Source organism: Canis aureus, chromosome 13 (assembly GCF_053574225.1).
Source record: "Canis aureus isolate CA01 chromosome 13, VMU_Caureus_v.1.0, whole genome shotgun sequence".
Taxonomy (NCBI): Eukaryota; Metazoa; Chordata; class Mammalia; order Carnivora; family Canidae; genus Canis; species Canis aureus.
Window position 1 is genome coordinate 58471009 of NC_135623.1, and position 21709 is coordinate 58492717.

Sequence of the window (21709 nt, forward strand, 5' to 3'; positions counted from 1 at the left end):
AAGATGCATGTGCAAAGTGGGATGGGGGTGCAGGTCCTAGCAAGAATAGAAGCAGGAAGAGGAGCAAAAACGCAGATTTTTAGGGAGTCTTTCAGTTTTCCCATATCACTAAGATCTATCAAAATACTTTTCCTCCAGGGCTGGTCTCCAGTAAAGAGGTGAGACCTGGGGCTTTCTGGTGACAGAAGGCCCAGCTGCAGGTCTGGACTGGCCTAAGCAACGCCAGCCTGGCACATCTGAATCAAAGAAAACCCTGCCCACCGCTGACTGCTGCTTCCCAACAGGCCTGGAGGCAGATTGCTTTCTCCTGCACCTCGTTTTGCTCATCTGCAATGCGCGGATGATAAAATCCACCCCAGGGGACTGTGGTGACGATTAAGTGGGGTACCATTTGCAGGGAATTTAGCCCAGCTCTTGACATGTGGTGCAACCGTGTCAAGGAGCATGCAGGGAGACATTCGATTTTGGAAACAGAGCTCCTGGAGCTCATCCACTGATACATAAACATCAGGCAGCAAGTATCCTTCTTCTGACCCTTGCAACTGCATCTCACTCCTTTCTGTGCGGTTGCATTCAGGGTGGGGCAGTGCATCTAGAACGAAATGGGGAGATGGCCCATCAAGGGTGTGCTTTGCTACCTACTGGGCAATTTCTATCTGCTGGGTTTCTATTAACTCTCCTAGAGGGTGGAAGTCACTCCCTATCACTACAGAAATGGAGACAGTGGGGACATTCTCAGCTCCTAATTGTCCCCTCAGTCTTGGCATATTTAAGGAGGCTGTGTGGCGTGCAGCCTGGCCCTTAAATCCTCAGCCTTCAGGATTCACGTAGGCAGCGATGGAATTCCAAAACACTTAGGTTCTGACCAAGCCCTAAAGTGTGAGGGACCTTCCTGACTACTAACTGGCCCATGTGCACAGCAGAGGTAGGCAGGGCACCATGGTGCCAAGCCCTCGGGCCCAAGTGCTCTGGTGCCAGGCCCTCAATGTCCTCGACTCCCTGGGCTCCAGGAAGGAGCCGAGCCATTCCAGACTGCGGGGTGGGGTGGGCACAGCACACCTACCCCTTCAAAGCAGAAGGACTTCACGGGCCTCTTGGACGCCAAGGAACTATTATAGAGTAGCATTTTAATGAACTGAGTGTAAATGCATTAAAAACACATGGAATCAATGCTCCTTGAAATAAACATGGGTTTGAAAAAATGAAGAGAAAAGCAAATGCTTTGGCAAAACACATTTTGGGTTTTTTTGAACCCCAAATATTTGAAAGCTGTTCAGGCGATCTTACTCAATCCAGAGTGCTGTTTAGCTCTCCCATGATGACTAATAATACATACAAAAGTGGGAAAATTCTCTAGTCCTGGCATTTCCAGAAAGACACAGACCAACAGAAAGACTTTCAGAGAACATTTAAAAAACTACTTAAGGAAAAAAAACAACAACTACTTAAGAGGGGTCTCTGGGTGGCTCAGTCACTTAAGCATCTACCTTGGGCTCAGATCATGATCTCAGGGTCCTGGGATGGAGCCCCACATCAGGCTCTCCTGCTCAGTGGGGAGCCTGCTTCTCCCTCTCCTTCTTGATCTCTCTCTCTCACTCTTGCACTCTCTCAAGAAAATAAATAAAATCTTAAAAAAAATACTTAAGAAACGAAGGCTTTGAATTTAGAGAAATGAGAGGAGTTAAATATGTTTTGATTTAATTAATGTAAAATAAAGAATTATTAATTTAAATGCTAAGATGTATAGTTGGGGCTCAAACACTGAATGTGAACACTTGTAACTCAATCACAGCCAATCTTGTTTACAAAAAATACAAAAAAATAAAAACCCCAAACCAAAACATAAACCTAAAACTGACCAACCAAGCAAACAAACCAACCAACCTCCCCCCCACCAAAAAAAATAAAATAAAAAAAAAAAAAAAAAAAAAAAAACCACAAAAACCCAAAACCACAACCCTTTACCAATTAGTTTTCTATTCCTGGTTTTGTGCACTTGGCAAGAAAGTGAAACTGAGGCCCAGAGCACTCCTACCTGCCATGTGTCTCACCTGGGGCTTCACCTTGACATCGTGTGATATTCTGAGCCCGGTCACCCTAAGGTCCCAGGTGTCCTCCAGCTGTCCCAGCCCCCGGCCACTTCCACTTCCCCACCTCTCCAAGAACTGACTTCCCAACAGGCACTTGCTTTCAGATGGCTGTCAGCTCAGGTGTTAGTTAATAAGCAAGGTGTTTGCTGACAAGGGCTTAACACCTCCCGGAGGCATTTGCATTTTAATAGGGAACTGTTACAAGACCTCAGATCCCGAAGGACTGAAGCTATGATGGTAAAATGCTGGGAGCCAGCGTGGGTCTGTTAGAGCAGAGAGCTCTCCCCTCAGATCCTAACGCCAGAAAACTAGGCCTGCCTTGCAACGGCCTTCTGGAGTGGAACACGAAATCGTCCTTTCTGTTCACCTGCCTGGGCTGCAGATCAGCTCCCCAGGTGATGCGGGCATCTCTGCACAGCAGAATCCAGAGCCTGGTTCCAGGGGATGAGATGTCAGCTCTGGCTTCCGAGGACCTGAAGAGCAGTCGCTCCTTGCAGCCACCTTGGAACATCTCTGGGCCAGACTCCGCGTTAGGGGCTGAACTGGCAGGTAGGAGTTCTGTGCAGTCCCAACCCCAGAGAACTCAGTCTTTAGGGATCAGGGGGTTCCCGACAGAGAGGGGAACACAGAGGAAGGAGTTGGTTCTGCTTGGGGTAGCGGGGAGCTTTCATCCTTCTCTTGCCTGGCCTGCCCCAGGTACTCCCCACCACTGCCAGTGCCTCATTCCCACTTCTTGCACCACCCCCTTCCTCTCCATCACCAGGCACAAGCCTGGGCGCTTGCTCAAATCATAAAACTCAGGTGAGTTCATTTTAGGAATTTCCAAAATTATGGAAAAGCACACAGAAGGAACCAGAAATGACTGATAATGTCAGCATCCCTAGAATCAAAAAGTTAACCAATATTTTATGTTCTTCTAATCTTTAATCTATACTTAGGGATCTGGTTTTAATAATGACTACACACACATACTTATATACATATATGCACATATATGTATATATAATGTATATATACATACATTTTTTATTTTGTATATTTTCCTTCACTTTTATCATATTGTAAGAATTGTCCCATTTTAAACATGCTTTGAAAATGTTATATTCCATAGAATAAAGGGTAATAATAAAAAAAAAATAGAGCTTTGTGTTGTGTTTAGGTTTTCACAAACTCTGATCCTCTTTATTAAACAGGCTTGTTGGAAAGAGAACTGTGAAACTAAAAATCTTAAGAGTTAAGGGTCTTTCATTGAGTGATATATAGTATTTTCGGATAATGCATCTCAAGGAAGAAGGCTTGAGAGTATTGCATTTCATTGACACTAATTCCTAGAAATTTGAAACGCTACTGATTTTCACACTAGCCATGCTTGGTGATTTGTGTTGTCTTCACTGTAGCGTTTCACCAACTCCAAGGTTATTTTAGGTAAGGGGTCTTTAGGAGGTATTCCATAATAGGGAGAAACATTTAGGAGAATTTGTATCTTTTCCCCATTGCATGTCAAGGTCCTAGAAACAGTAAGTATACTACAAGCAAAATATATTTGCTTTGAGATTATTTTCCCTCCCATATCTATCCCATAAGCATCTGACACCAGTTTATTTTGAGAAGGAAATGCACATTTCTGAATAGGTATTTTTCTTCTGAAAGGGGAGCTTCTTGGTTTTCTCAACAGTATGGATATATTAGCCACTTTTTTTTTTTTTAAGATTCATTTATTTGAGAGAGAGAGGGAAAGAGGAAAAGAGGTAGAGAGAGAGAAAGAACAAGCGTGGTGGGAGGGGCAAAGGGAGAGAGAGAGAGATTGATAATCCTGAAGCAGACTCCACACTGAGCAGGGAGCCTGAAGCAGGGCTCCACCCCAGGACCCTGAGATCATAACCTGAGCGGAAACCAAGAGTCAACTGCTCAACCGAATGAACCACCCAGGTACCCTAGCTAACCACTTTGTAAGACAAAGTTCATTGTATAAATTACATGCTTGAAAAACTCCCTTTAACACTTCATGGTATTGCAACCATGAGGATAAACAACAACCACCTGGAAAGCTAGTTAAAGTGTCCCCAGGCCGTTTTCCAATTCATTAGGTCTAGGGCGGACCCAAGGGCTATCCTTTGAGAAACACTGCCCTACCAAATAAAGGTCCAACTCCTACAAGTCCCTTCTTCCTCTCAACTCTGAGTCCCAGCATGCTCAACTCCCAACACTAGACCCATCCATTCTCTGACACTCTGATGAGCCAGTCTCTCCCAACACACCCTTCTACCCCATGCCATCATGTAGTCCCTTTTGCCAAGTGGGGCAGCTGTCCTTTTCCCTCTGGGTGTATGACAAAACATCTCTTCTGTGAAACCTCACCTGGTTGTACAGGTAGAATGAATCAGTTCCTTCTCTGTGGTTTTAAAATCCTCCTGCTCTCCTATACTTATTACAGAATTACTTACATGTTCACTTTTCTGCTGACTGGAAGCTCCTATGGGTCCAGGGATCATATCATCCTGTTATGAGCCTGGTGGTTTCCTGGTAATATTCTGAGTACTTTTTATATGCCCGCTTATTTCATTCTCCAAACATCTCAATTATAATATTATTCCTATATTGCAGCTGAGGAAACTACAGCTGGGTTAAATTACTAAATCAAGGAATGAATATTATGAATACTTAAAATTGAGATAGAGTAGCAGTAAAAACAGAACCCACTTCCTAGGCTTGAGACTTGAGGGACATGGGAAATAATCGTCTATACATCATAAGATTATGAAGATAATGCAACACTGATAATTCAGTATTTGAAAGAAAATTACTTACAAACATCTGTTTTAATATTTTTATATACATTATATAGAAATTCTAGTTTAGTGATATAAAACATTTCATAATTTTTAAAATAGCTATTCAAAAATACGCTGTGGAGAGCTTTCATTTATGGTCACATAGTATGTCCTTCAAAGATGTTCTTCTGTTGTTCTGGGAAGGTCTTCAGCCAGGGTATAGTGAGTCTCTCTCTGTATCCCAGAGGCAGTGGCTTCCTCTCAATTCTTTTTTCTTTTTTAAGATTTTATTTATTTATTCATGAGAGACACAGAGAGAGAGGCAGAGACATAGGCAGAGGGAGAAGCAGGCTCCCTGCGGGGAGCTCACTGTAGGACTCGATCCCTGGAACCTGGGATCACGCCCTGAGCTGAAGGCAGACACTCAACCACTGAGCCATCCAGACGTCCCTTCCTCTCAGTTCTTTTTTTTTTTTTTTTAATTTTTATTTATTTATGATAGTCGCAGAGAGAGAGAGAGAGGCAGAGACATAGGCAGAGGGAGAAGCAGGCCCCATGCACCGGGAGCCCGACGTGGGATTCGATCCCGGGTCTCCAGGATCGCGCCCTGGGCCAAAGGCAGGCGCCAAACCGCTGCGCCACCCAGGGATCCCCCTTCCTCTCAGTTCTTAAACATGTCATTTTACCTCTCCACCTCAGAGCCATCTCTGCCCAGAATGTTCCTTCTCTCCTTGCCCAGTCAATGCCAACTCATCTTGCAAAGTCCAGATCAAATGAGACCATCCATAACATTTTTAGGGCTCAAAGCAAAGGTGCAAATGAAGGTTCACACACTACAGACAGAATTCAGATTTCTCAGACCCATGGAGTTCCACATGAGAATGTTGTGATATAAGGACAACTCATGGTTCCTTGCTAGTGGCCAAAGCCCTGTCTCCCTTCTTTCCCCATCCTTGGTTCCTTTTCACATTGTGAAAGAACTGTGAGTATCCCAGTGTGCACATTAAAGTCCTTTCATGCTCACACCATCCAAGCAGCCCCTCCGGACCACCTCTGAAACCTAGGGTATTCATACTTTGCCCCTTTGGGATATTAGACCCAGATGAGGTCCTTTAGACAGGGATTTAGAGGTTCAGGGCACCCTGAGCATGTTCCACAATGGGAGGTATGGTCTTCTTTAAAGCATAGGTCTGGGGACTCTTGGCTTGGTCGGTGGGTGATGCTGAGCTCAGACATCCCTTTCTGAAGAAGTTGACCCTGACCATCAGATGAGGCCAGATTCTCTAGTTGCACTTTTTGTAGCACTTGCAGTGATCATTGGATGATTCACAGTTTAATGAGTTATGTTTAATTGGCAGTATAAGGTCTAACCACCACCCCCTTCTAAAGAGTCAGTTTTGCAAACAGGGAGCCAAGTCTGTTTTTGTTCACCTTTGTATTTCCATTGCCTAAGATGGTGTCTAGCACATGCAGGGTGCATTTGTTAAATGGCTGAATGAAAGGAAATTTTGCTAAGACTTCTAGAAATAATTTAGGTCTTTCAAAAAATGTTACACAAACTGTTTTACTTTGTCTCACATATCTCTATTATTATCACCATCAATAGCTTCACAAAGTAGAAGTTTAAATATTACAAACAATTTTCCAGCATCTTGGTTCAAATGATAAAGTTCCCATAGGGGTCTCTAGGGATGAAGAGTTTAGGTAAGCTTTCCAGGCACAGGCCCATGCAGCTTTGTACAGTGTAAATTCTATAGATCTACTTAGCATAATGCCAATATCACACTACATACAGCTTTTTCTTTCAGGAAAATTACAAAGTTCACATTGTAAGAATCAAACTGGAAGTAAAATGAATAAAATATACCCTGCATAGGATTGCATGCAATTCTACTTAAAGATCTTCATAAAATCTTAAGGGAAAAATCCTTTTTGAAAGAAAAATAACTGGGTGGTGCTTGAAAATTCAGAAGGCAGCTAGAAGCTCTGCCAATGACAACTGTAAGTAATAACATGGTATTAAATTTTATTTTCCATTTTTAAGACCGGATTTTTTAAAAACCAGCAGGTATGTGGAATTATATTTCTAACAGACATTATGAAAAGAAATTAATAGTTTTATTTATCTTGGTTGGTATGAAAACCCCGACCTTCAAGGGTAAGGTTTTGATTCACTGAGAGATAGGATCCTTACGGACAGAAGGCCTGGTTGTGACAGCTTTGGGTTTCAGCTCTTTCCAAGGCTTTTGCTCTTATTTTCCAGCTGCTGATTAATGGGCAAAAATTATCTTCTAAATCTGAAAATCTGTTCTCACTTGAAGGTTTTCCTGTAATTTTGAATGAACCAGCAGAGAGATAACATTGTAAATATATCACTTTCTCTCCAAAACACAGTGAGAGATGACAGGGCCATCACAGCCTGGAAGCTGCTTTGGACCATGACAATCATCATTCAATAAAACCTTCATCCGAGGCCATGGAAATCCAGAGTGCCTACTGAACTAAGCATCTTTCCCTTAGAAACGGCTGAATTTCTTAGGAACCTAACCAACGCCGTCCTTTATTCTCTCTGGGAAAGAACAGACAGCAATTACTCAAGTTGTAAAAGTTAAACCAGTCAAATCAATACAGGATGTCCCTTATCTGTCGCCCAGGGCTTTCTCAGCAAAATTGGCACTTTGGGCCAGATAATCCTAATTGCAAGTTTTCTTCTTTGGCTTCTGCTGTTTTTTATTCTAGGGGCCCAATTTACATATAACACGAAATTGACCATTTTAACCATTTTGAAGTGTACAGTCCAGTGGCACTGAGTTCATTCAGCTTGTACAACTGATGGATAACTTGTTCCTCTTCGCGTTAAACACCAACCTCAACAGTCCCCTCTTCCCACAGTCTCTGGCAATACCCCCTTTTATTACCTAAATGCATCTGAGACTTGAGGTAAAAGTGAAGGTGCAGGAGTGTGTGTGTGTGTGTGTGTGTGTGTGTGAGAGAGAGAGAGAGAGAGAGAGAGAGAGAGAGAGAGAGCTGTGTCTACCATAGAACACGATGAAGGTCATTATTGGAAGTTTCCCTACCTACGTTTTCTCATCTATAAAATATGGTTGATCACAGAGCTATCTAGATAGGATTCCTGTGCAGATTAAGTAAGTTAATAAATACAAAGTGCTAGGTCTGCCCCACACTCCATGGGGTCCAAGGATGAGAACCAAGGCAGCCACTGGTAATTGGCCCAGATCTCAGCTTGTCCAGGTAGCAATGGACATTTAACCCCATTGTTCTCTCCCTGTTACGATCCAACCATCTCTGAATTGGGGGGCACTACATTAGCTGTGTGTATTTGGATTTTGTTTTCATGCGCCAGGATCAGAAGACAGAATCAATAGCCGACTTGGAATGTGATTTAAATGCATGTGGGGTACACAGATGTGGTCGTTAGCCGGGAGACTGGACGCTGGTGAATCAAGAGATATTTCTGTTGTCCTGCAGCTGCTAAAACACAAGCTACAAGCTTCACTGAGCTCACTTTCCTCTCTCTCCATAAGATGAGTCTCAAGCACGTGGTTCCTTTTCTCCACCTTCTGAATATTGTTTTCCCCTCTAGGGCGTAAGTTAAATAACTTATAAAGGGCCTGACATACTAAGTTGGTGATTATTATCTAACATCAGATTTCACAGATTTGAATGTTGCCTCCACCACTTACTGGCTTATGTAACCTTAGGGTTTTACACCTTGGTTTCTTAATCTGTAAAATGAAAAAAGTCCTGATCTCTGCTTCATATGATTATTGTGAAGATTAATGAGATACCAGATGTAATGCACTTAACAAGCAAGTACCACCTTCCTTATCTATAGGAATACAGAAGCCTCAGCAGGCTGGCCACGTATCAGATGAGGTCAGAAAAAAAAAAAAAAAATCAGAGTTCCTCAAGGAAATGTCTGCTGGTGAGTTAGAATGATGTATTTGTTCTGTGAACTAAGCTAAATACTATTTTAGAGAGATGACTTCAAGAGTTTTTTTTTTTTTAAGACTTTATTTATTTATTCATGAGAAACACACAGAGACAGGCAGAGGGAGAAGCAGGTGCCATGCAGGGAGCCTGACGTGGGACTCGATCCCAGGACTCCAGGATTGTGCCTTGGGCTGAAGGCAGGCACTAAACCCCTGAGCCACTCCCGACTCCAAGAGTTTAAAAGAAATAGCTGTCAATAACTGTTGTGTTCTGGGAGCTGTGTAAGGATTTTGCAGATATTTTCTCATTTATTTTTTATTTTTTATTTTTTTTAATTTTTTTAAAATTTATTTATGATAGTCACACAGAGAGAGAGAGAGAGAGGCAGAGACACAGGCAGAGGGAGAAGCAGGCTCCATGCACCGGGAGCCCGATGTGGGATTCGATCCCGGGTCTCCAGGATCACGCCATTGGCCAAAGGCAGGAGCTAAACCGCTGCGCCACCCAGGGATCCCCGTATTTTCTCATTTAAATCTTAATATAGTCTACTTAGGAGAAGGTATTATCATCTCCATTTTGCAGATAAGGAAACTGAGGCAGAGGAAGTCTAGTTAACTTATCCAAGATCACAGAACTGAATGACCAGACAAAATCCAGTTTGGTTGTGTTCTCATCTACTGTGTGACATTACCTCCATGCCAAAATGTTAACTGATGAGGCCTGATGACACAGTAATGATCAGTGATGAAATAATCATTGCATCACGTGGTTCTAGACTGTGCTATAATACATACTCTAAATTTCATATATTATCTTTTAAAGGAAATCTATTCGTATGGGTGATTGTACACTGAGGCTAGTATTTTTTCACGTAGAACATAAAGCTAATTATAGTATTTGGTCAAAACTAAAACCAAATTTGTGAATAGTATTAGTGTTCCTTATTTGTTTGCCTTGAAATTTGGTGGTTATGAAGTTGCTCTTCATAAAGCTTTAGCTTGAGTTTTGCTCACTAGTTCAGGCTTGAAGACTTGACAAATACAGGTATTCATTGTTGGATAGATCTTCATATTTTGGATGAGTAAAACTGGTTACATCTGAAAGGTCCACAGCTTGAGATTGGCACAATATCAAATCATAGTTTTAGGGGGGAAGAAAATTACCTGATTGCTTGTTGCTTTCCAAATTTCTGACATGTTTTCAACGTAGGAAAGCTGTTCTAAAGAAAAGTAGGGCAGGGTGGGGAAGGGGGGAGAGAAACCTTGAAAACTACACAATATACAATCTGCGTCATTTGCTTTTCTAAATTGTTGTTCCTTGCCAGTGTCAATAAACTGTGTTAAGTGGTTTAGCATGTTTGGTTGGCTGTACCTATGCATAAAATAAACAATGCGTCTAGCATTTTCTTTACAAGTGATGATGATGGGTGCTGTATAATTACCCAATATAACCCTTAATGAGGGAATAATGAAATTTACCTTACAGAGGTATCAAAAAACAAACATGTTTTCCTAGTGCCTAGGTCCACAGCTAACTTCCCAATTCCTGTGCAAGAATTTTATACATAGGATGTCTTAAATTCCAATCCCACATACAAAACAAGCATTTCAAAACCTGTGCTTGTCTTATCTAGAATGACATCAGAGTGATGAATTCTTTCACTCTTCTTTTGGGCAGTGTCAGCTGAGATTCAGAAATCAACCGAGCGCTCAAAGTCTGAAGAAAATTCGAGCTGTTGAATTAAGACAAGATGTTTGCACTGAGTGCTAACAGGAATGAGGTGCTATATGTAGCAACTCGTTAAAAAATGTTATGTACTGAGGTATTTACATGAATTTTCATTGGAATATCCAGTTAGTTATATTTTTTAAGTTGTACAATGAAATCTTAAGAACAACAGGGTGTAAGTACATTGTGCAAGAGTTTGTAAGGAGGGATCTCAGGTCGGTTGAGAAACACAAAAGAAACTCATTTTTTGAATTACGAACGCTGGTATCAAAGGGGTAGCGTTTTCATTTTGTTGCTTTTTAGAAAGCAAAGAAGAATAATGAACTGAAAATGCAAATATAGAGTACATTTGGGTTATCTTAAAAATAATTTTTTTTTTTTTTTGGAGAAAAGATTGCAAAGTTAATTACTTTGTTGTGTGGCAGGCTTTGATTTTTAAGATGGATCCAAAAAAAGGAAGGCATCTTTAATAAGTAGGTTTGGAACACCAAGTTCATGATGTCCTTCCAAGCTGGATAAGTCAGGAAGAATGCACTCTACCGAGAAAGGGATGGACTTTTGGAAGAGAGGGTAATCAACCTAGATTCCTTCTGCTAGGCATAAACATCAAAGTTCTTGTGGTGGTTCATAGAAGAGGAATCTGCTTCCATACATTTGGCCAGATTTTTGGCACCTGGTTAAAAAGATTGAGCAACCAAAGGCCTGGCTTGAATTTTATTAAAATTGAGTATTCAAAGCATACTCTTCTAATTGGAGTGGAGCGGATGGAGTCCTTTGATTGGGATGGGCCCTGAGTATACACGAGTCTTGGAGAACTTTCTCCATTTGTTTCATTGGAAAAGTTGATGTTTTCATCTCTCTACCCAGCGACGATCCTCTCTTCCCAGAATATTCTTTGAGGAACATCTAGTCCTCTATAAAACATCTTAGTAAAGAAGAGGAAGAAAAGAACACCCCATAGTTTCACTAATGCTTGATGAGATTTTAAAAGTGCAATGGAATTTCATACTAAGTCTTTGTCTTCTCTTTACATCTAAATTCGATGAGATGTGATGCTAATGATTAAGGAGAAATAAGTAATGATAAATGGTTGGTTGTGAAGCTGATTAATGGATGAAAATGACTTCTTGAAGCAATCTCACTGAAATTCTGCTGCAGGTTTCCAGTGGAGCCTGTGTTTTCCATCCGTTCCCAAGGAATTTGAGGGCAGCCATACATTTTTGCCAGTGGTTTAGCTAAAATTAAAACTAATAACCTTTTGGCCCAGTGCCTTTTCTCAAACCACTGGGAAGCACAGACTTCTGTTGTTCAGTATTGTATGCGTCTTCCAGATTCTCAGTTGAGGAAAATGTAGTCTGTACCCGACCTTGGGCAGTGGAACCCTCGGTGTAGAAATCAGTGCCCCAAGTTTTCCTGGCCTCATCAGAGCCCTCTCCAGGTAGCCCCTCAGAAGCTAACCCTTTCCTCCCAACCACATTAAAAATGCATTGTTCAGTATGGTGCAGATACATCTCTGGGGCCTGGGTTTCACTGATCAAAGCAGTTAGGTTTTCTCAAAACTTTTTATTATAAAAATTTCCAAATTACATAAAAGACTAGTATAATAAAAAATCCATAGACCTCATACCTAGATTTATTGGTTATTCACATTTTTCTCTCATTTATCTGTTTATGTATTTTTACTGAACTATTTGCAAGTAGGTTGCAGACACTGTGACACTTCACCTCTTTGGACCTTGTCATGTCTCTCCTAAGCATAAGGACGTAACCACAGAACCATTATCATATGCCCCCAAATTAATAGCAAGTCCATTATATCATTTAACATGAAGCTCATATTAAAATTTCTCCAATTTCCAAATGTCTTTTCTTGCATTGGTTGATTGATTGATGTAAGATTCAGTCATGGTTGATGCATTACATCTGATTGTCTTTTCATTCTCCTTTAATCTTTTTTTAAATTTAAATTCAATTAATTAACATATGATGTATTACTAGTTTCAGAGGTAGAGTTCAGTGATTCATCAGTTGTATATAATACCCAGTGCTCATTGCATCCCATGCCCTCTTCAGTGCCCATCACCCAGTTACCTCTCCGCCCCCCACTAACCTCCCCCACCAGCAGCCCTTCGTTTGTTTCCTATGATTAAGAGTCTCTTATGGTTTGTCTCCCTCTCTGATTTCATCTTGTTTTATTTTTTTCTTCCCTTCCCTTATGATCCTCTATTTTGTTTCTTAAATTTCATATATGGGTAAAATCATGTGATCATTGTCTTTCACTGATTGACTTATTTTACTTAGCATAATACCCTCTAGTTCCATCTCTGTCATTGCAAATGGAAGATTTTAGTTTTTTTGATGGCTGAGTAATATCTCATTATAAATATATATACCACATCTTCTTTACCTATTCATCTATTGATAGACATTCGGGACTCTTTCTGTAATTTGGCTATTGTGGACATTGCTGCTATAAACACTGGGGTGCAATGCCCCTTTGGATCATTACTTTTGTATCTTTGGGGTAAATCCCTAGTAGTGCAATTGCTCGTTCATAGGGTAGCTTTATTAACTTTTTGAGGAATCTCCATACTGTTTTCCAGATGGCTGTATCAGCTTGCATTCCCACCAACAGTATAAGAGGGTTCTTCCCCTTTATCTGCATCCTCACCAACATCTGTTGTTTCCTGACTTGCTAATTTTAGCCATTCTGACCAGCATGAAGTGGTATCTCATTATGGTTTTTATTTGTATTTCCCTGATGTCAAGTGATGTTGAATATTTTTTCATGTGTCTGTTGGCCATTTGTATGTCTTCTTTGGAGAAATGTCTGTTCATGTCTTCTGTTCATTTCTTTATTGGATTATTTGTTCTTTGGGTATTGACTTTGATAAGTTCTTTATCGATTTTGGATACTAGACCTTCATCTGATAAGACATTTGCAAATATTTTCTCCTATTCTGTAGGTTGTCTTTTGGTTTTGTTGACTGTTTCCTTTGCTGTGCCAAAGCTTTTTACCTTGATAAAGTCCCAATAGTTCATTTTTGCCTTTGTTTCCCTTTCATTCTCCTTTAATCTAGAGAAGGTCTCCCATATTTCTGTTTGTTTGGTTTTGTTCTCATGACAGTGGCTTTTCTTAAGAATCCAGGCTACTCGTCTTATGGTATTTTCTATATTGTGGATTTGCCTGATTGATTTTTCATTGTTAGATTCAGGTGCTTTGGCAAGAGTATTATGTTGGTTCTGTATATTTCTTAATACTTTACAATAGGAGTGCTTGGTGTCAGATTGCCCCCACCACTGGTGATCCTAAGTTTGGTCACTTGGTTAAAGTAGTAACCAGAGTGGTCTCTCTACAGTGAGGTACGTTTCTTCCTTTGGTTTTAATAAATAATCCGTGGAATCCAAGGAAATGTTTGTGTGACTTTCTGTTCCCTATAAACTTCTCATCTTATATTTTCATGATCCATCAATGACTCTTGCTTGCTACAATTATTACTTGAGGATTGCAAAATGGTAATTTTTCCAATATTATTATTTGTTCTTATTTGTTCTTAACAAATAGTAGTTCTTAATATATTAACTGTTATTCCTCTACAAAGAATAGATTTTAATTTCTCAATCTTGCGCCTTCTCTATAATCATTATGGACTCATTAAAAAAAATTCAATGTGTTATGATTCATTGCCGTCCTTGTTCTATTTGACACTCAAATGTTCCCAATTTGGTTAGTGAAAGCTACTCCAAGAAAGCTCCTGTGTTTCTTTGATATGGTGCCATTAGTGTCTGAGCGCTTTGCTGTTTTCTCTCACTACACTGCTGCTGTGTTTTCCTTGCCTCAAACCTGGAATTCTTTCTGTAACAAGCCATGGTATCTTATACTGTGGAATGTTGAGAAATCATAGTTTAGAAATCAATAGTTAAATATTAACTCTGCTCATTCCTATTGAGATATTATTATTTCTAACTGTTTCAGGTAGACAATGATAGAATGCATATAAATTATGAGTTCATATTAACTCCAATGAAAAATAAAGAATATAAGATTTTTACTTACCTTAATTTTATATTAATACTTCTTTTACAGTTCAAATATTTGTTCCTAATAATATTAATGTTTACTTGCTTGCTTTATCCTATACTATATATAAAGTAGTTTCATAATTGCAATGCTAATTTTACTACAAACACTATGAATTCTAAGTTTAAAATTTTCTTCCAGTTTTTTTGTTCTTAGAATTATATCCCGTAGGGAGAAAAAGCCCAAAATATCCCATAGAGGATGTGCAATTAGAGGAATTGTATTTAAAAGTTAATTTAATTAATTATTTTCTATGTTTAATTATGTTTACAATTTGTAGGTAGATTTTATTTTATACACAGTAAAGTTCACCCTGCTAGAGTTCTATGAAGTTTTTACAAGTATATAAGTCATGTAGCTATGCTACAGTCAAGCTATGGAGCATTTCCATCACCCCACTAATTTTCTTGTTCTCCTTTCTGCTCAGTCCTTCCTCTAACACCCAGCCCTTGGCTGGCACTAATCTGTATTGTCTCTATGGTTTAATTTTTTCCAAAATGTCCTGTAAAGGGAATCATACATTGTGGAACCTTAAGTCTGTCTTCTTTCACTTAGTATAGGTATTAGTATAATGCAGTTTAATCCATGTTGTGCATGTCAGCAGATTTATTGATATGTAGTAGTCCCTTATATTTATGTACCACAAATTTTTAAAATTAGTTCAACATTTGGACGCTTCACATAATTTTGAAAGAAGTCCCTGTAAGCATTTTTGTGGATATAGATTTTTCATTTCTCTTAGGTAAATAGCTGAAAGTGGAATGGCTGATTTTTTATTTTAAGTGTATTTTTACCTTTATAAGAGATTGACAAACTATTTTCCAGAGTGTCTGTATCAATTTGCATTCATACTAGTGCTGAATTAGAGTTCTTGTTCTAAGTCCTTAGCTGCACTTACTAGTGTGAAAATTTCCCTTCTTCCTTCCTTCCTTCCTTCCTTCCTTCCTTCCTTCCTTCCTTCCATGCTTTCTTCTGCCATTATAATAGCTATATAGTAGTATCTCATTGTGGTTTGTAACCTGCATTTCTCTAAAGACTAATGATATTAAGCATCTTTTAATGTTTTTATTTGCCAGCTGTATATCTTTTTTGGTAAAGAATCTGTTCAAATATTTTGCCCACTATTTAAAAATTGGATTTTTTTGTTTGGTGCATCTGGGTGGCTCAGTCAAAGTGTCTAACTCTTGGTTTTGGCTCAGGTCATGGTCTCATGGGTTGTGGGATTGAGCCCCATGTTGAGCTCCACATTCAACACAGAATCTGCTTGAAGATTCTTTCCCTCTGCCCCTCTGCCCCACTGGCATGTGCATGCACTCTCCTTCTCTCTCAAATAAATAAATAAATAAATAAATCTTAAAAAATAATAAATAAAAATTGGATTGTTTGATTTACTATTGAGATTTGAGAATTATTTATATGTTCTGGATATCTGCTCTAAATCAATTATGTGTTTTACAAATATTTTCTCTGAGTGTCTTATGTTTTAAATAGTCTTTTTTGAGAACAACAATGTTAAATTTTATTAAGTCCAATTAATCAATTTTTTAATGAATTGTGCTTTTTTGCTTTATGTAAGTCTTTGCCTAACCTGTGATGGCAAAGATTTCCTCCCAGATTTTCTTATTACTATAAGAATACTTGTACCCTACATCTGCTTTTCTGGTTATTTTTTTCTTTGCCATAATTTGACAGTTTGTCAATTTCTACAAAAAAACATACTTTGAATTTTGTTGGCATGACTTGAATCTATATATCAATTCAAAAAAGAATTGACATCTTTACAAATTAGTCTTCCATTTCATAAATGTCTGCATTTATTAGATCTTCTTTGATTTCTCTCATCAATGTATATTAGTTTTCAATAAAAATATTCCACATATTTTGTTAGATATATACTTAAACATTTCATAGTTTTAGTGCTATAGTAAATAGGACTATTTTACTAATTTCAATTTCCAATTCTAAAAATAAGCTATATAGAGAAATACAAATGATTTTTGAGTATTAATATTTCTAAACTAGCCTATGGTTCTAGTATCTTATTTTTTCTATGTAGACAGTTATGTCACCCATGAAAAAGGACATTTTAATTTATTACATTTAAATCTGTATGTTCTTTATTTCTTTTTCTTTTCTTATATGACTGGCTAGGCCTAACAGTATGATGTTGAGTAAGTCATATTTTTGCCTTGCTATTTATCTTAAGGTGGAAAACATGAAGTCTTTCATTATGAAATATATGATATTAGCTATAAATTTTTCATAGATGCTCTTTATCAGGTTGGGAAAATTACCTTTAGACAAGATCAGGCATGTTCAGCATGGTATGGCCATAGACTGGAATTACCTTTAATTTCTAGTTTTCTTGGAATTTTTATTATGAATGGATTTTGAATTTTGTCAAATACATCTATTGAGATAATCCTATTGTCTTCTTAAAAATTTGTTAATAATATGAAATACATTAATTGATTTTGAAATGTCAAACCAACCTTGAATTTCTATGATAAATCCTCACATGACTACATAATATCTTATCATTTTTATATATTGCTGAATTTGACTTAGTGATAATTTGGTGAGGACTTTTGTGTATATATTTATGAAGGATAGTGGTTTTTTTTCATATAATATCCTAGCCTGTATTTCATTTTGGGTAATTTCTATTAAAGTATCTCCAACTTCACAGTTGGAGGTTGTTTCCTCATCTGTGTCAAGTCTAGTGATGTCCCCATCAATGGAATTCTTCATCTGTTATATATATTTACCTCTGGTGCCATGTATTTATTTATAACATTTCTACTTGAGTCTTTTTTTTTTTTGTCTGCTGAAATTTACCATCTGTTTGTGCATGTGGTACATCTTTTCCACTAGATCTTTTTACATATGTCATAGTTATTTAAAGTCTTTTTGATAGTTCCAAAAGCCAGGTCTTCTCTGAGTGGGCTTATGTTGATTGCTTTGTCTCTTGAAGATGTGTTTTGGTTGTTTTTTGTTTTTGTTTTTTCTCCCTTGCTTGTTCATGTGCCTCACAATTTTTTACAGGATACCAAGATACTAAAATAAACAGAACATATGTCTGGAAATAGGTAGACCTCCTCTCAGACAATTAAATCAGAAAATTGAGTCAATTTAGTTAGGACCTGAGCTAGGTTTGAGTTTTCTCTTGTTTTCCTTGCTTTCAGTTTCCAATAGTGATGCCTTGTACTTAGGGTGCAGATTGGAGTGAAGGAGTCTTTGTCTCAGTATTTCGCTTAACCCTTAGTTTTCAGACATCTCTGTCCACGTGTACCACAAAGGGGAAATCTTTCCATGGTCTCGCTTCCCCCACCCTCATGCCTCCAATCACTGAGAAACTGTTCTTTCTTGCTCATCATTCCTTGCTAGGCTAGGGCGCCAGGAGGAGTTCTCTGTCATCTTGGTCCAGCCTCAGTCTTTGGTAAACCTTGTGTGCTTGGGCTTTTGGTGATGAGTTTTCTACCCTTTCTCCCCTTGGCAGTCAGGCAAATGCCACCTTTTACCTATATCAGGCCTTGTCTGGGAGAGGCCCCAGAGAGAGGACTACCATACTGTTGGTATAGGATCTGGAGGCCCAGGACTGTTCCTTGCCACACTGACAGGATTAGAGGATTTCCCCTCCTTTTCTTTTCCTCAATAACAATGTGTCCTTACTTATGCCCTGGGGCAGGACAGCTTGCTGCTTCTCCCTAGAGGTTCTAAGGCTTTTGAGAGAAGAATGCAAGCAGGGAAGAGGGCTTTGGGAGGTTTTTACAGTAGTTGTTGAACCACTTCAGGACTACCCTGACCAATTCTTGTATGTTTATTTCCCATAAGGACTTGAGAATCAACTTGTCAGTCTTCAGGGGTATTTTTGTCACTGTATCTTTATACATTGACTCAGACAGAAGTGACATTTTTTTTTCTCAGTTCAAGTTTAATAAAAACAACAAAAGTTTAAAAGTGATGCCCTGCTACTGTACACATCAGTTGGCCTGCCCCATAGCACAGCTCAGGCCATTATCTCCAGAGGAAGAAAGGCTGGCCTCCCCAACCCCTGCAGGAAGAAGTGACATTTTTATGATGTTAACACATCCTATTCAAGAAGAAGGTATATATCTCTTTATTTGTTCAAATCTACTTTTATCTCATTCGGGCATATTTTAAAGATATTCTCATAAATGTTTTGCACATTCTTGCTAGGTTTACTTTAAAGTACTTTATACTTTTTGTGTCTCCTTTGGCCCTTCTAGGTGGTGGGATTTTTCTGATGAAATCCATATCAAAAAAGGGCTGAAATCTCTCTCTTTTGAGGCTTCAATGATAATATTTTTAAAAGTTCTTACTTAGGAAATTGTTACTAATAGAAACTAGAACTAATAGAAACTAGAGCTAATCTTACTCTTCTTAGTTGGCTCCTTTTACATGTCCAAGTATGAACGGAAATGGGTCACCAGGCAGGATGAAAGTGAGCAGAGATCACTTCTGTCTGGTTCAGAATCCTAATGATGGCAGAGTGGGGATGGCAGTGCTAAAATCTATATATGTGATGCTGGCCCCCAATGGATGGAACATGAATAACATGTCCCTGGAGTCTTTTTTTTTTTTTTTTTAAGAGTTTATTTATTTATTCATGAAAGACACACAGAAAGAGGCAGGGAGACAGGCAGAGGGAGAAGCAGGCTCCCTGTGGGGATCCCAATGTGGGACTCGATCCCAGGACCCCGGGATCACAACCACTCAGGCTTTGGCTCACAAAGGCAGACGTTCAACCACTGAGCCACCCAGGTGCCCCATCCCCTGGGCTCTTTAGTGTGATTTTTCTATGTCCAAAATTTGACCTTCAGCTTTAAAGGCTCTGACAGCCTTGACTGCTTAGGGGGGGCGGGGGGAGAGGGAGAGAGAGAAGAACTCCATCTGTTAAAGGCAGCCTTCCATTCACTGGATTATAAGACTGACTATATGGGCAGAACACCAGTGTGTTCATTCATAGTGCAAGTGCTCCTGCTGGAGTCTGAGCTGCTGTGTCCATAACAGAATTGAGGGTCATACATATGCTCCACATCCAATGGATGGGGAAATGTGGGCTAGGAATGAGAAAATCTTTTTGTAGAGATGTGTGCCTCTTTCCTTAGCAGATGACTGCCCTTTACATCATGAACACACTGTTTAAAATGAGTACCAGTATCTTACTTGCAAACAGACAAATCCAAGAGTGGAGTTATTTATGTAATAGGAAGATTCCTCTCACTACAAAACAGCAAAGGCTCACTTATGTTGTGTGAAGGGTAAGGATTTCAGAGGTGCAAAAAGCAAAATGAGTCATGACAGCTTAGTACCTTTCTTTCTTTCTTTCTTTCTTTCTTTCTTTCTTTCTTCTTTCTTTCTTTCTTTTTTCTTAGTGCCTTTATTTCTGTTTATGCAGCCCCCGTTCCCCTTGATGGCAGATGACAAACTGTCCATTCCAGGTAGTTAGTTGCTTCTAATTTAGAGTCAGCCTTTCGAGTAAATATTTAGCTGACTTCAATTCTTCCTATGCTCCTTTATTTCCTTCCCACCCAGGATGACTTCCTTCTTTTCCTTGGGACAGCTTGTGGTCGGACCACTTGGCCTGGCCTCTCTGATCTCTGCATCAGCCTCTGCACCTGCACATCCACTAGGGAGATAGCAGACCTTCACTGGCCAGGCACTTCTGCCCATGTAAAGAGGCTCCATTTCTTCTTTCTTTGCTCCTACATCTCCTTTTAAGACTGTCCCTTTCTCTGCTCCATCCTCTGCCCCTTTGAGAGTATGGAGGCATACTTGTGATACTTTGAGGTCTTCCTGGTTTACCAATGCACCTCTTGGGCCCGTGATGTACTCAACATTGAAGCCTCTTTAATATCCCTTTATTCACAACTTGTTGCTTTTTTTTTTTTTTTTTTTTTTTTGAGGCACATGTCATTTATTTTTTTCATTTGTATCTTTAAACATTCTTAATCACATTTATTTTAAATATACTTATTTGATTGTTCTCCTAGCCTTTGGTATTGCTGGTCTTTTTGCACTAAGTCTCTCAACCTAGAGGTTTGAGTTCTCATGAGGTTTGTGAAATTTTTTTTAAAATTAAAAAATTAAAAAAATTTTTAAAAGATTTTATTTATTTATTTATTTGAGAGAGAGAGAGAGCATAAGTGGGGCAGAGGAAGAGGGAGAAGCAGGTTCCCCTCCTGAGCAGGGAGCCCAATGTAGGCTGAGCCAAAGGCAGCACTTAAACGACTGAGCCACCCAGGCTCCCTCCAAATTGTTTTATTGTTAGTGCATCTCCAATAGATTGTCTCCCCCTGCACCTCCCATCTTGCCCCTGTCAATGGACCTTTTCAGCTTGGCGTTATAGGACTATCCAAATCATTTCATTTCGGGCTCCTTACTCACCCATGGGCAAATCTAGTCTTTTGATTTCTCATGGATGACACTGTTTTTTTTTTTTTTTTTTTGTCACCAAGTCACAGAAAAAAAGGAGCTCTTCCTTGCCATTTCTGGAGCCTGTGGATAGAATTTCCTCTTCTCCTTTCCAGGACATGTGCCCTGGTTCAGGGCTCTGAGCCTTATGTTTCTGTTTGCTTGTGACACTGTGACTTGAGCTATCTCCTAACTACTGAGATGCCAGCAAAGTCATGAATCTCTTTCTAATGTTTCTTGGAGTGGGTCTCACAATATGCAAAAGAGGTAGCTAGCAACTATGTAGTTTACAGTTCATTCATTTCACAAATATTTATTGAGCAACTATGGTGTTCTATGCACTTTGTTAGATTCTAGGGTTTCAATGATAAGCCCTAGAACTTAGAGGCTTGCAAAGAAATAGTGCAGAAATCATCAGATCAATGATCTGCTGGAGCCCCGTGTCAGGCTCCTCTCTTGAGTGCAGAGTCTGCTTGAGATTCTCTCTTTCCCTCTGCTCTTCTCAACCCCCTCACTGCCCGCCCCCACCCCCACCACATTTGTGCACTATCTTTTTCTCTCTCAAATAAATAAATCTTAAAAAAATAAAGGATAGGTAAAAGTAAAGCAGCTGAGGGTGGGGAATGTTTTGGGATGGGAAGGGTAGA